This window comes from Cynara cardunculus (assembly GCF_001531365.2).
Source record: "Cynara cardunculus var. scolymus isolate 2C chromosome LG 5, CcrdV1, whole genome shotgun sequence".
NCBI lineage: Eukaryota > Viridiplantae > Streptophyta > Magnoliopsida > Asterales > Asteraceae > Cynara > Cynara cardunculus.
Genome location: NC_037532.1, coordinates 13,555,916 through 13,566,828, shown reverse-complemented (window position 1 = coordinate 13,566,828; position 10,913 = coordinate 13,555,916). Strand labels below are relative to the sequence as shown.

Below are 10,913 nucleotides of genomic sequence, written 5' to 3'. Positions count from 1 at the left end.
ATCCTTTTCATCAGATTTTTTACTAGTGCTACACTCATAAACCATATTTTCAAAATCTTGCCTCGAGAAAATTGTTTTTCCATCGACTTTTACTCTTTTGAAAGTTGCTTTGGGTTTTGAAGAAAAGTCGGGTTTTTAAACACACCCAAGTTTAAAAGTGGATTTAAAGGTGGATTTCTTGTTCTCGGTGAAAGATCAAGATCATTGAATCCGATTCCTTGGAAATCGGTTTGGCCATTAAGTTTTTCATAGATATTTTGGGCATCTTTATATTTCTTCATCAAAAGTTCATTGGTCTGAAGCTTCTGATGAAGAATCTCCCTTTCTTTTTGAAAGAAATCTTTAAGAGCTACTGAGTTTAGTCTTTCTGCCTCGGATTCTTTGAAGGCTTTTACCTTCTTCTCTAAATCTTTAGAGATCTTCTTGTTCACATCCATCAGTTTCTCTTCTTCTGATTTTTTAAGAGATGCAATGCGGGTTTACTCTTTTACTAATTCAGCTTTTTCTTCAGTAAGAATATTAGTCTCTCTTTTGTTGAAACTAACTTCTTTTTCAGCTTTTAACTTGTTAGATTTTTCAAAATTTAATTTTTCTTTTAATTTAAGAAAGACTTCTGAAAGTTTTATAACCTTTAACTCTAACTTAGATGGAGCAGAGTTGGTTTCATCGTGGGAAGAATCATATACCTGGTCATCAGAGTCGGAAGTGAATTATGCATTGGACTTGGCCATCAGACATATGAGTGCCTTGTCTTCTTCATCAGACGAAGAATCGGGCACCTAATTTTCTTTCTCAACCATCAGGCTTCTTTCTCTCGGATTGTACTTGTAATTATTTTTGTAATAGTCTGCATCCTTGATCAGACGTCCTTTGCATTCCTTCGAGAAATGGCCCATCTTCCTGCATCGGTAGCAACGAAGACCATCTTTCCTTTCGTCTCATCCTTCTCTTCTTTCTTCTCTCCTCTCTTCTTTATCTTCTCTTTATTCTCTTCTTTCATCTCTCTGATGAAATCTAACCGTCTTTTGTCCATAGGATGGCTGATATCTCTCCCTTCTGGAGTCTCTTCTGCTGTCCTTTTCAAAGGGCTTCTTGACAAACTTTTTCTGGAACTGTTTGGTTATCAAGGCAAGGGATTTGGCCAATGCCTTGATATCATCATCTGAATCTGACTCTTCTTCTTCAGATTCTGATTCAACTATCAAGGCCTTCTTGCTCTTCTTCTTGTGTTCTTTAGAAGAGCTCCTTGTAACCTCCTTTTCTTCTGATACCAAAACAAGAGGTCCTCTGATGGACACCTTCCTCTTCAAGATATCTTGCTCTTGGGCAGCAAGTGTTCCATATACATCATGAAGTGACCAACTGTCTAAGTCTTGATTTGCTTGTAAAGACATCGATAGTTGAGTCCACTCATCACCGAGACTTTTGAGGAAAACGCCATTATTTTCCTCTTTTGTCCTTGCAATATCATTTCTACAACATTGATTTATCAAGGTATTGAAACGATCATACGTCATTTGAATCGGTTCATCAGGCAATGCTTTAAAGTTCGTATATTCATTCAAGCATTGCGCTCTTTGAGTATTCTTCATTTTAGCGCCTCCCTCCAGTTGGCTTGCCAGTTCATCCCATATCTCCTTATCCATGGTACATGCATCCAGAGATTGGAATATTTCATTGGGATTAGCCATAATTATCAGCCCCTTGGCCTTCCTGTCTGCCTCTACCCTTTCTATGTCGTCTTCATCCCAGTTGCTCTCATCCTTCACCATATAATAAGCAGTAACTTCTGCGGTAGTGCTTGTTCCATGAACTCTTGGAACAAGAGTTTGAGGAACATAAGGGCCTTCCATCACTGATCTGAGGAGATTTTTGTCCATCCCCTCCAGAAAATTCACCATATGTATCCTCCATTCGGATACTCTTCACGTTAAAGAGTTGGAGGTTTGGTGAGGGAACCAACATTGTAGGCAGAATTCTAGTTGGTCATTGAAGAGATTTTTTAAAAAGAAGAAGAAAATTTGAGGATCGAGAAAAATTGAGAGATTTGAATACTCAGATTCAAATTGATCGTTTTGATTGAAAATCAATCAATTTGCTCTGATACCAATTGTTGATCCTAGATCTCTCAATATAACACAAAGATTTATGTTATGGAACCTAAATCTATCGTATGAATGAAGAATAGTGAAGAACAGCTTATAAAATATTCAGGAGAATATGAAGATTCAAAAGATTTCACTATAATAACTTTAATGAGAAGGAAATAATAATTTACAAGACATATGATAGCTATTTATACTAGCAATCTAGTCTAAGAGATAACAATCTAGTGAAAAGATATCTATGAGATAAAACGATATTTATCTAAAATTTAGGAGTTATCTCTTACTACCTTGTGTAACTGAATTCCAGTTGTCGATGAGTAATCTCCAGGTGTCTTCTAGGTAGTATGTTCAACCAGGAGTCTTTATGTTTATGCCTTACTTGGATATCTCTGATTGAACTCTTGTTGAATCTGCTATGTGCTAATAACCAGAGGGGTGATGGAGATGCATTGTTCATCTCACCTATGGACCATTCATCACATCTCTGGTTTGCCTTGAGCACTTAGGGCTTTTTTAGCTCTTCTTCCATCGGTCCTCTTGACTTCCATACTTGTACCTTTTTCATTACTTTTACAATAAGAATTATGGGGTCTAACATGCTTGCTTGGTATTTTAGCATATTTGAAGACATTTGATAATGTGATTTATTTGCATTTGATGTTTCACATTTTAGAGGTCACAGACTTGTTGTCACGGGCTCTTCAAAAAAAAGGATCAAGATATTTTGGAAGCAGTTTCATTGATAAGAGGAACCAAACAACTATTGCAACAATTTAGAGAAACTGGTTTTGATCAACTTTTAAAGAAAATGTATTCTTTTTGTGAAACAAATGGTATTAAAGCTTTGGATATGGAAGACCGTTATTCAAAAAATGGAAGACAAAGGACCAACATCACCAATCATTATTACTACAAGTTTGATATTTTCAACACTGTTGTGGATATGCAAATTCAAGAGTTTGGGGATCCATTTAGTGAGGTAAGCACTGAATTACTTAAAAATATCGCGACTTTGAGTCCATGTGATTCATTCTCGCAGTTCAATGTATCAGAGTTATTGAAGTTGAGTGTGTTGTATCCTCATGATTTTAGTCGTATAGAAAGAATCGTTCTTTATAAACAACTTAACATGTATTATTTGATTGTGTGTCAAGATGAAAGATTTGCCAATTTGAGTTGTATTGCCGAGCTCGCTAGGTTGCTAGTAGAAACAAAAAAATATATATATAACTTATACTTTAGTATATCGGTTATTGAAGTTAGCTTTGGTTTTTCCAGTTGCTACCGCAACAGTCGAAAGATGTTTTCCTACTATGAAGATTGTGAAGTCAGATTTGCACAACAAAATCAGTGATAAATTTTTGAATGCTACAATTATATGTATTATAGAAAAAGAAGCACTTCTCACAATTTCAAATGATGATGTAATTACCCAATTCCAAAAGATGAAGAGTCGTAGGGTACAGTTGTAAGAGGTAACTTTTAATCATTTTTGTATGAAATTGAAATTAATTATCATTTTATCTTATATCATCCCCTCTACAATAATTTTTTCTGCATCTGCCACTGATTGGATTAACAAAAGAACCTGCCCCTATATATATATATATATATATAGAGAGAGAGAGAGAGAGAGAGAGAGACTTGGGATCACGTGAGACCAACCTGTTTTGGTGAGACCCGTGAGACCACTTTCTTACACTTGAAACTTCATAGCAAAACTCTGTGAAGGTTCGGCTTTTTTTACTTTCACAACGTTTTGTTGTGAAGTTTCAAGTGTAAAAAAGTGGTCTCATGAGTCTCATAAAAACAGACTGGTMTCACGTGAACCCAACCCTATATATATATATATATATATATATAATTATAAATAGTTTAGGTATTTGACAGTTTTAACTCTTCAATGATTACTTATCGTCATTTGAGTATGGTACAATTCGGGTAAATTAACGAGTAAGTTTTTAAAAATGATGTCTTACAAAAATATAAAAATAAAACCTACGGTAAATTTGTTTTCTCGTTTTTAATCTTTTTAAAATGCAAGGATCCCAAGCATTGATTGGTTGGCAACCTTAGCTTGGGTGTAGGGTAATGTTAAGATAAAAAGACGGTTTTGATGGTAAAAATTTGTTAATTAATAACAAGTCTTTCAGACCACTCATTCAAGATTATAATGATAAAAATTGACATCTCTTTTGACAAGTTGATCATTGTTATAATGTTAAAGTTTGATGGTCTTAAAAATAAGTCATATTGAGAGATGTCATTTTGGCACTGTTGTCGGGGACAGGCAACAATCTCGAACTTTTGAAAGTCTAATTTTTTAAAGTCAATTTTTCTACCAACCTGTTGCTTGTTATACATTACCATGTGTCTACTAGCAACAAATCTTTGAGTTTTATCTTTTCATGAATATGGATTCATCAACAGGGGCGTCTAAGCCATGTGGATATGTTATCTATGAATCTTGTGGCAGAAATCATTTCTCATACAATTGTCCTTTGAACCGTGAATTCCATTGTTGCATGGAAGATGGCAATTGGGATACATCACAATCTAATGCTTTCACTTATTCATGGGTGGAGCATCCCAATTTGTTTTTCAAATAATCAAGATCATGACACTTTCATACCACCCGAACCTCCCTACCAAGATTGAAATAACATTTACTCGAACGCTTTTGATCAATCTTGGGAGGAGCACACTGATTTTTCATGGAGTTTTCAAGGAGACGATTTTAACATTGTATTTTCTCAATACTCTTTTTACAACAAGTTGAACATTTTAAAGCTCTTGAAACTATGATGAATGATCACAAGCAAAACATGCAAAAAAAGAGCCAAGAGTTAGAGAGCCGAATGGAGATTACTGGGCATTAGAGCAACCCCTCTTCACTTGAAAATAGTGAAAAGGTGCATCAAAATGTCGAAAATGTCATTACCCCTTAGCTAAACACTACCCATAGAAAAACTCATTCAAAATTTTTTTATGCCTTAAACAAGTTCGGAGGAAAAGAAAAAAAAATGAATAAAGCCAAGTATCATAACCCATGTCAAGCCCTATGGATCTTATGTCTAATGGATTGAATCTAACAAAGAGAATTTTAGGGGCCGTTTATTAAACGCTTACCCGGTAAGTACTTACCAGGTAATTTTTCTCACCCGATAAACATGGCAAGAGCCAAGAATCTTACCCGGTAAGAACGAGGATAAGGATGGAGAGTCTTACCCGGTAAGTGAGGGTGACGACTCTTACCCGGGTAAGCGCTTACCAGGAAATTTGTTGCATGGAATACGTTTTGATGTACTACAACCTTATCCAATAAAATAAATTATTAGTGTTGACTCCTAACGGTAAACACTTACCGAGTAAGCATTTAGGTAAACAGCCCCTTGGTTTAGCCTACAGTAAGCACAAAAGGCTGAGTTTTCTAGTAAATAAGTTGATGGTTCATAAAAAGATTATGGTATAGAAAGGCAAAATAAGATGGGAAATACTAATATGATTGAGAAATATTTTTTTTGCAATAAAAAGATGATATCATTTTAACTTTGTTCTATTTGTATTACTGAGTCTTGCTTTTGTCATTTTAGTTGCTTGGGTATAAGTAACGATTCAAGTTTGGGGGTGCGATAAGTAATATTTGTATTGATTAAATAACATAATTTCCCTACTTTTCACGTGTTTTACATTCTGAAATGGATGACTTGAGTCTATTTTGTTACTATTTTATATATTTCTTGTTTATGGAGCTTGGAAGTGGAAACAATCTGTTTGGTAACTTTTATTTGAAATAAAGGTTTTTGAAGACGATGTTGCAGGAAGTGTTGCAGCACCAACGTGCTCACTTTTTGGGATAAGCTTTGTGAAGATTCGACTGAGATTTTGAAGCTTAGACACCAGCCCCTTTTTTCCCATGATAAGCACAAATATATATACATTTTTACGTCAAAGTACCTTGCGATTAATGTCAATTAGATGCCTAAAAATGTCCATTTTTATTTAAGATGATATTTAACTATATGAGGCCATTAAAGTTGAGAAAAAATGTGTTGATTATGTGTTCTTTTTGGCCCATAACAGCAGCCCAAGTTTTTTTGCCCATAACAGCAGCCCAAGCCATCAAAGAAGAAGAGAAACAGCAAACAGCAGCAGCCCAAGGCTGCTGCCCAAAACAGAGATCGGCAGCGAGAGAGAGATCGACAGCGAGAGGACATCGTGTTGCAGCCAAACGTGGGTAAAAAAATCGGGACGTGGACATCAAGAGAAAGAGAGATGGAGGTGCGATTAAAGGCTATTCGTTTCGATAAGTGGTGGATTGAAGGCCGAGAGCAGAAAAGGGGCTGTYGATTGACAGCAAGAAGAGGCGAGAGGAAGCAGACGGGAGGAGAGAAATCGACAGAAAGGGGCAGTCGGTCGATTGAAGGAGGCTGAAAATCGAGCAGCAGGCTGTCGATTRRAAGCAGTCGGCCGRGAGAGGCAGAAATCRAAAAGGATCGAGAGAGGGACAGAGACGGGAGGAAGAAACCGAGTGACAGCWAKGGGTTGTCGATTGGAAGCAGCAGATGAGAAGAAACTTTCGATACAGAGGCGATCAAAGAGGGGCTGTTCAATTGGAGCCAGGTAGCAAACAACAGTCGGYCGAGAGGGAGAATTAGAGGACTAATCAAGATTTTCAAAAGGATTGATCMGGACTGGATTCGGTGAAGAAACAGTAAGCCTATTTCCAGATTTTGAAGATAAATTTCAGGTTTCTTCACCAACTCYTAAATTTCAATCATTTTGTAAGTTTCTTAGTTCCAAGCATGAGTGACTAAATTCTTTATTCTAGTAATGGGTATATAATTGACTTGAAATTTGGATGAGTTGAGACTCAATTTTGTTTCACAATCGATTGAATGCATTTGTACAGTCTTTGAATTTCAGTCCTATACATTTTAAGTTGGAATTTGTGAGTTGGATCCCTTGCTTTTTCTGATTTGAATTCGTTATGCTAGAGGWATTTTTGAATACGTAATTGTTCTTAGATTTCTTCGAGTGGCAAGCAATACTCAATTGATGCGTGTGTTAGTTGCAAGTGTCRTAAGGTTGTACAATCTAACCCAAATAATCGGCGTYCGATTGTTGGTTAGGTTTGGTATTTGTTGATCTTAATGCGATTAGCAAKTGAACTCTAAGTCCTTSACTAGACTAGATTAGCTAATTAGAGATTAGTTGTTAAAGCGTTTTATACTAATCGTGCTTTTGTAACAAATGAGGCATTGACGCGTGTTTAATGTTCACGCCAAATTGAATTCTTTCGAGAAAATATTTATTTGAATGAGTCGATGATACRCAATCCAAAGAATTAGTTGATTGTTGCTTATTACTAGATTTCATTTTCTATTGTTTAAAATTTTAATTTAATTTCTATGCTTAGACTAGTTGAAATTCCAACCCCCCCCCCTTTTTATATATATTGTTTTAATGTTAATGAATTTGCGCACGGTTACGTCTTGGACTCACGGTTAACACCGAGTCCCTGAGGAGACGACCCTACTTATCGCTATTACAAGTGTGTTTTAGAGATAATAGNTGCGCACGGTTACGTCTTGGACTCACGGTTAACACCGAGTCCCTGAGGAGACGACCCTACTTATCGCTATTACAAGTGTGTTTTAGAGATAATAGGTTTATTTTATAAAACTCTATTATTTGCCGGACTCGACACCCGTCAAATTTTTGGCGCCGTTGCCGGGGACTCGGCAAAGTTTAACTGTTTATGCCAAGATCGTTTCGTGCAGGTTCACCATTGCCAATTGATCCGGAAATTGAGAAAACCACAAAAAAAGCTAAGAAAGCAAGCTAAGCTTCGAGAGAAGCAAGGCGCATCTACTTCTTCACCGGTTCTCAATATTTGGAAAGGTATTGAGTTATCATCTGATTCTCAAGACCAAACGGACGACGAAGAAGAGAAAGTTCATTCTGAGCAAGAAGAACCGGTAATCGAGACTGAAGAGGAAATGGCGAATCCCGAACGTACTTTAAGGGAATGGGCAGCACCCAACGTCGCCGAGCAACCTCTTTGCATTACTTATCCGCCGGAAGAGGTAAGTGCTGAACTTAAAACTGGTTTAATACACTTACTACCTCGTTTTCATGGTTTAGCTAACGAAGACTCATACAAGCATATGACTGAGTTCCACATGGTATGCTTGGGGATGAAACCACAAGGCACGATGGTGGAGAATCTCAAGCTGAAGGCATTTCCATTCTCCCTAGTTGACGCAGCTAGGGAGTCGCTTTTCTACTTACCGCCGGGATCCATCACCACTTGGGCGCAAATGGCGAGAGCATTCCTCGAAAAGTATTTTCCCGCATCCAAAGCCATCGGACTTAGAAGAGAGATCTGTGGGATCAAGCAGAAGGACATGGAATCTTTATACGAGTATTGGGAGCGCTTCAAGTGCCTTTGTGTAAGTTGTCCTCAACATGGTATTTCTGATGAATTACTAATTCAATTTTTTTATGAAGGTTTGCTACCAATGGAAAGAAAGATGATAGATGTCGCGAGCGGAGGAGCTATAGTGAACAAGACGCCAACTCAAGCGAGGACTTTGATAGACACCATGGCAAAAAACTCCAAGCAATTTGGAGTACGGTGTGACATTGGTCAAGGTGCTAGTGAGGTACATGTTAAATCTCTAGAGACTAAAATAACTGATTTGACTAACCTTGTGAAACAGCTTGCCATGGGTAATATGCCTCAAGTCAAGGCATGCGGATTTTGCTCATCAGTGGCACACCCTACCGATGCATGCCTGACTTTACATGAAGAAGAAGAGCAAGTGAACGCTATTGGGGGTGGCAACTTTCAGAACTTTTGTTGTTTTAACCGTTTTTGAGCATGGTGCAGTAGAGATACAAAGTCTATCTACGGGGAAGATTTTCAAAGTTAACGGCCATAGGCTAAAGTCGTTCTATGAAGGCTTTGATGGAGGGGATTTAGAGAGGGTGGCTTTGGACACGCCAAGCTATGAGAATTGAACCGGGTATGGTCTAGCCAAAGACATAAAAGAAAGGCGCTGCGTGGGAGGCAACCCACGAATTTCCATTTCTTTTTATTTATTGCTTTCAGTTATTTAGTTTACTTTTAGATTCTTAATTTCACTCTAGGATTTCTATGTTCTTAGGTTCACCCCGAATGTTGGACGCTCGAAGAGACGCGCCCATCTCCACGGATTCTTACATTGGGAGGTCACTCATCAAATCAGGGGAGTTTTCTGTTCCCTTTCCTTAATTGCTTAGAGTGTCCTGTACTTATTGCATACCTTGAGGACAATGTATGAATTAAGTGTGGGGGTGGGGGTTATTTGCATGAATTGGGTATATAAATGGTTTTTGGTTTTAGGGGTCAAATTTTTGCTTTTTGCAAATTTTATGCTTAAATGAGGATCTTTGTCCATTTTGACAATGTGTTAGCATGCTTTTATTGAGCTTAAATTGTTGATGACAATGAGTTTGGATGCGTRTATAKCATGATTGAGCTTGATTGATAGCACTTAGAGTGATTAGTGGTAGCATATCGGTCAAAGTAGACTATTGTTAATCTCTTGAACTAGTTTTGAACACCGTGAGACYTTGAGCTTATTTAGACTAAACACTTGATATTAGTCTCAAATTCATTTCTTGTGTGATTGCGTCATGYCTAGATATGCATCTCTAGAACTTGATCTTTCTCTCCTTAAGACTACATGATATTTACATGCTAATAAACATGATAAAGGCCATCATTTGCTCATTTTTGTGTTAAACCACTAACCTTAAGCCTACCCCTTTATGATGTGATTATCCCTTTTGCACACCACTTTGAGCCTTAGCCTATTTCCTTTGTCACCCACATCATGAACCAATCCAAACACGACTCACCCGACTAAGCACCAATGGAGTGATCTCAATATCCCTGTATACTTGAAAGAAGAATTCATATGTTCGGGAAGGAAAAAAAATGAAAGAAAAGATTGAAAAGAAAAAAAAAAGAAAAAAAAGAAAAAAAAAAGAGAAAAATTCAAAAAGAAAAAAAAAATATATATATATATACATATATACATATGAGAAAAGCAAAATTACGTCGTCAATAAAAAAATAAAAATAGATAACGGAAATGACGATATGGTTGAATATAAGTGTTTTATCTCTATTCTCTATCGTCTGAAAAGGAATGAGCTTCAAAGATAGATACAAAAGTCCTTTGTGAAAATAAAAATAAAGTGTAATTGAGTAGCCGTATTCTCCGTTGGTGTTAGGTCTTAGTCATTTTTCCTAAATATTTCCCTACCGTACCCAAAGCTTTGTTTTTCGTTACACCTTTTAAGACCTTTTGATTTATAAGCATGTATTTTATCCAAGTAGTAGAGAGTGAGAGGTTTTTCAAGCCTATGGTAGATACATATTAGTGTAGTGACGATTTGAGCGATACACTTTAACCCAAGGAGTGAATCGAGTGTTGTTTTGTTAATCCCATTCGTGAGAGTTCTCGGGATTAGCTTGTGTCTACTTGATTGCATGTGCATACTCTTTTCAATGCTTTGTTGCAAATCTCAAACTCATGATATGCTATATGTGTTGATGTTCTTATTTGATTCATTATTTCTTTTTATAACTACGTGTTAACTAAAGTCATTGCCGGGACGGACAATGATCTAAGTGTGGGGGAATTTGATAAGCACAAATATATACATTTTTACGTCAAAGTACCTTGCGATTAATGTCAATTAGATGCCTAAAAATGTCCATTTTTATTTAAGATGATATTTAACTATATGA

The 10,913-nt window shown here is 36.8% G+C and overlaps 1 non-coding gene across 1 annotated transcript; it reads right to left on the bottom strand.

Annotated features, from left to right (window-relative positions):
• Nucleotides 1-8,479: 8,479 nt before the first annotated feature.
• LOC112513850 lies at nucleotides 8,480-8,586 on the bottom strand. Its single transcript, XR_003069317.1, has one exon. It is a non-coding gene; the product is annotated as a small nucleolar RNA R71 (small nucleolar RNA).
• Nucleotides 8,587-10,913: the final 2,327 nt, after the last annotated feature.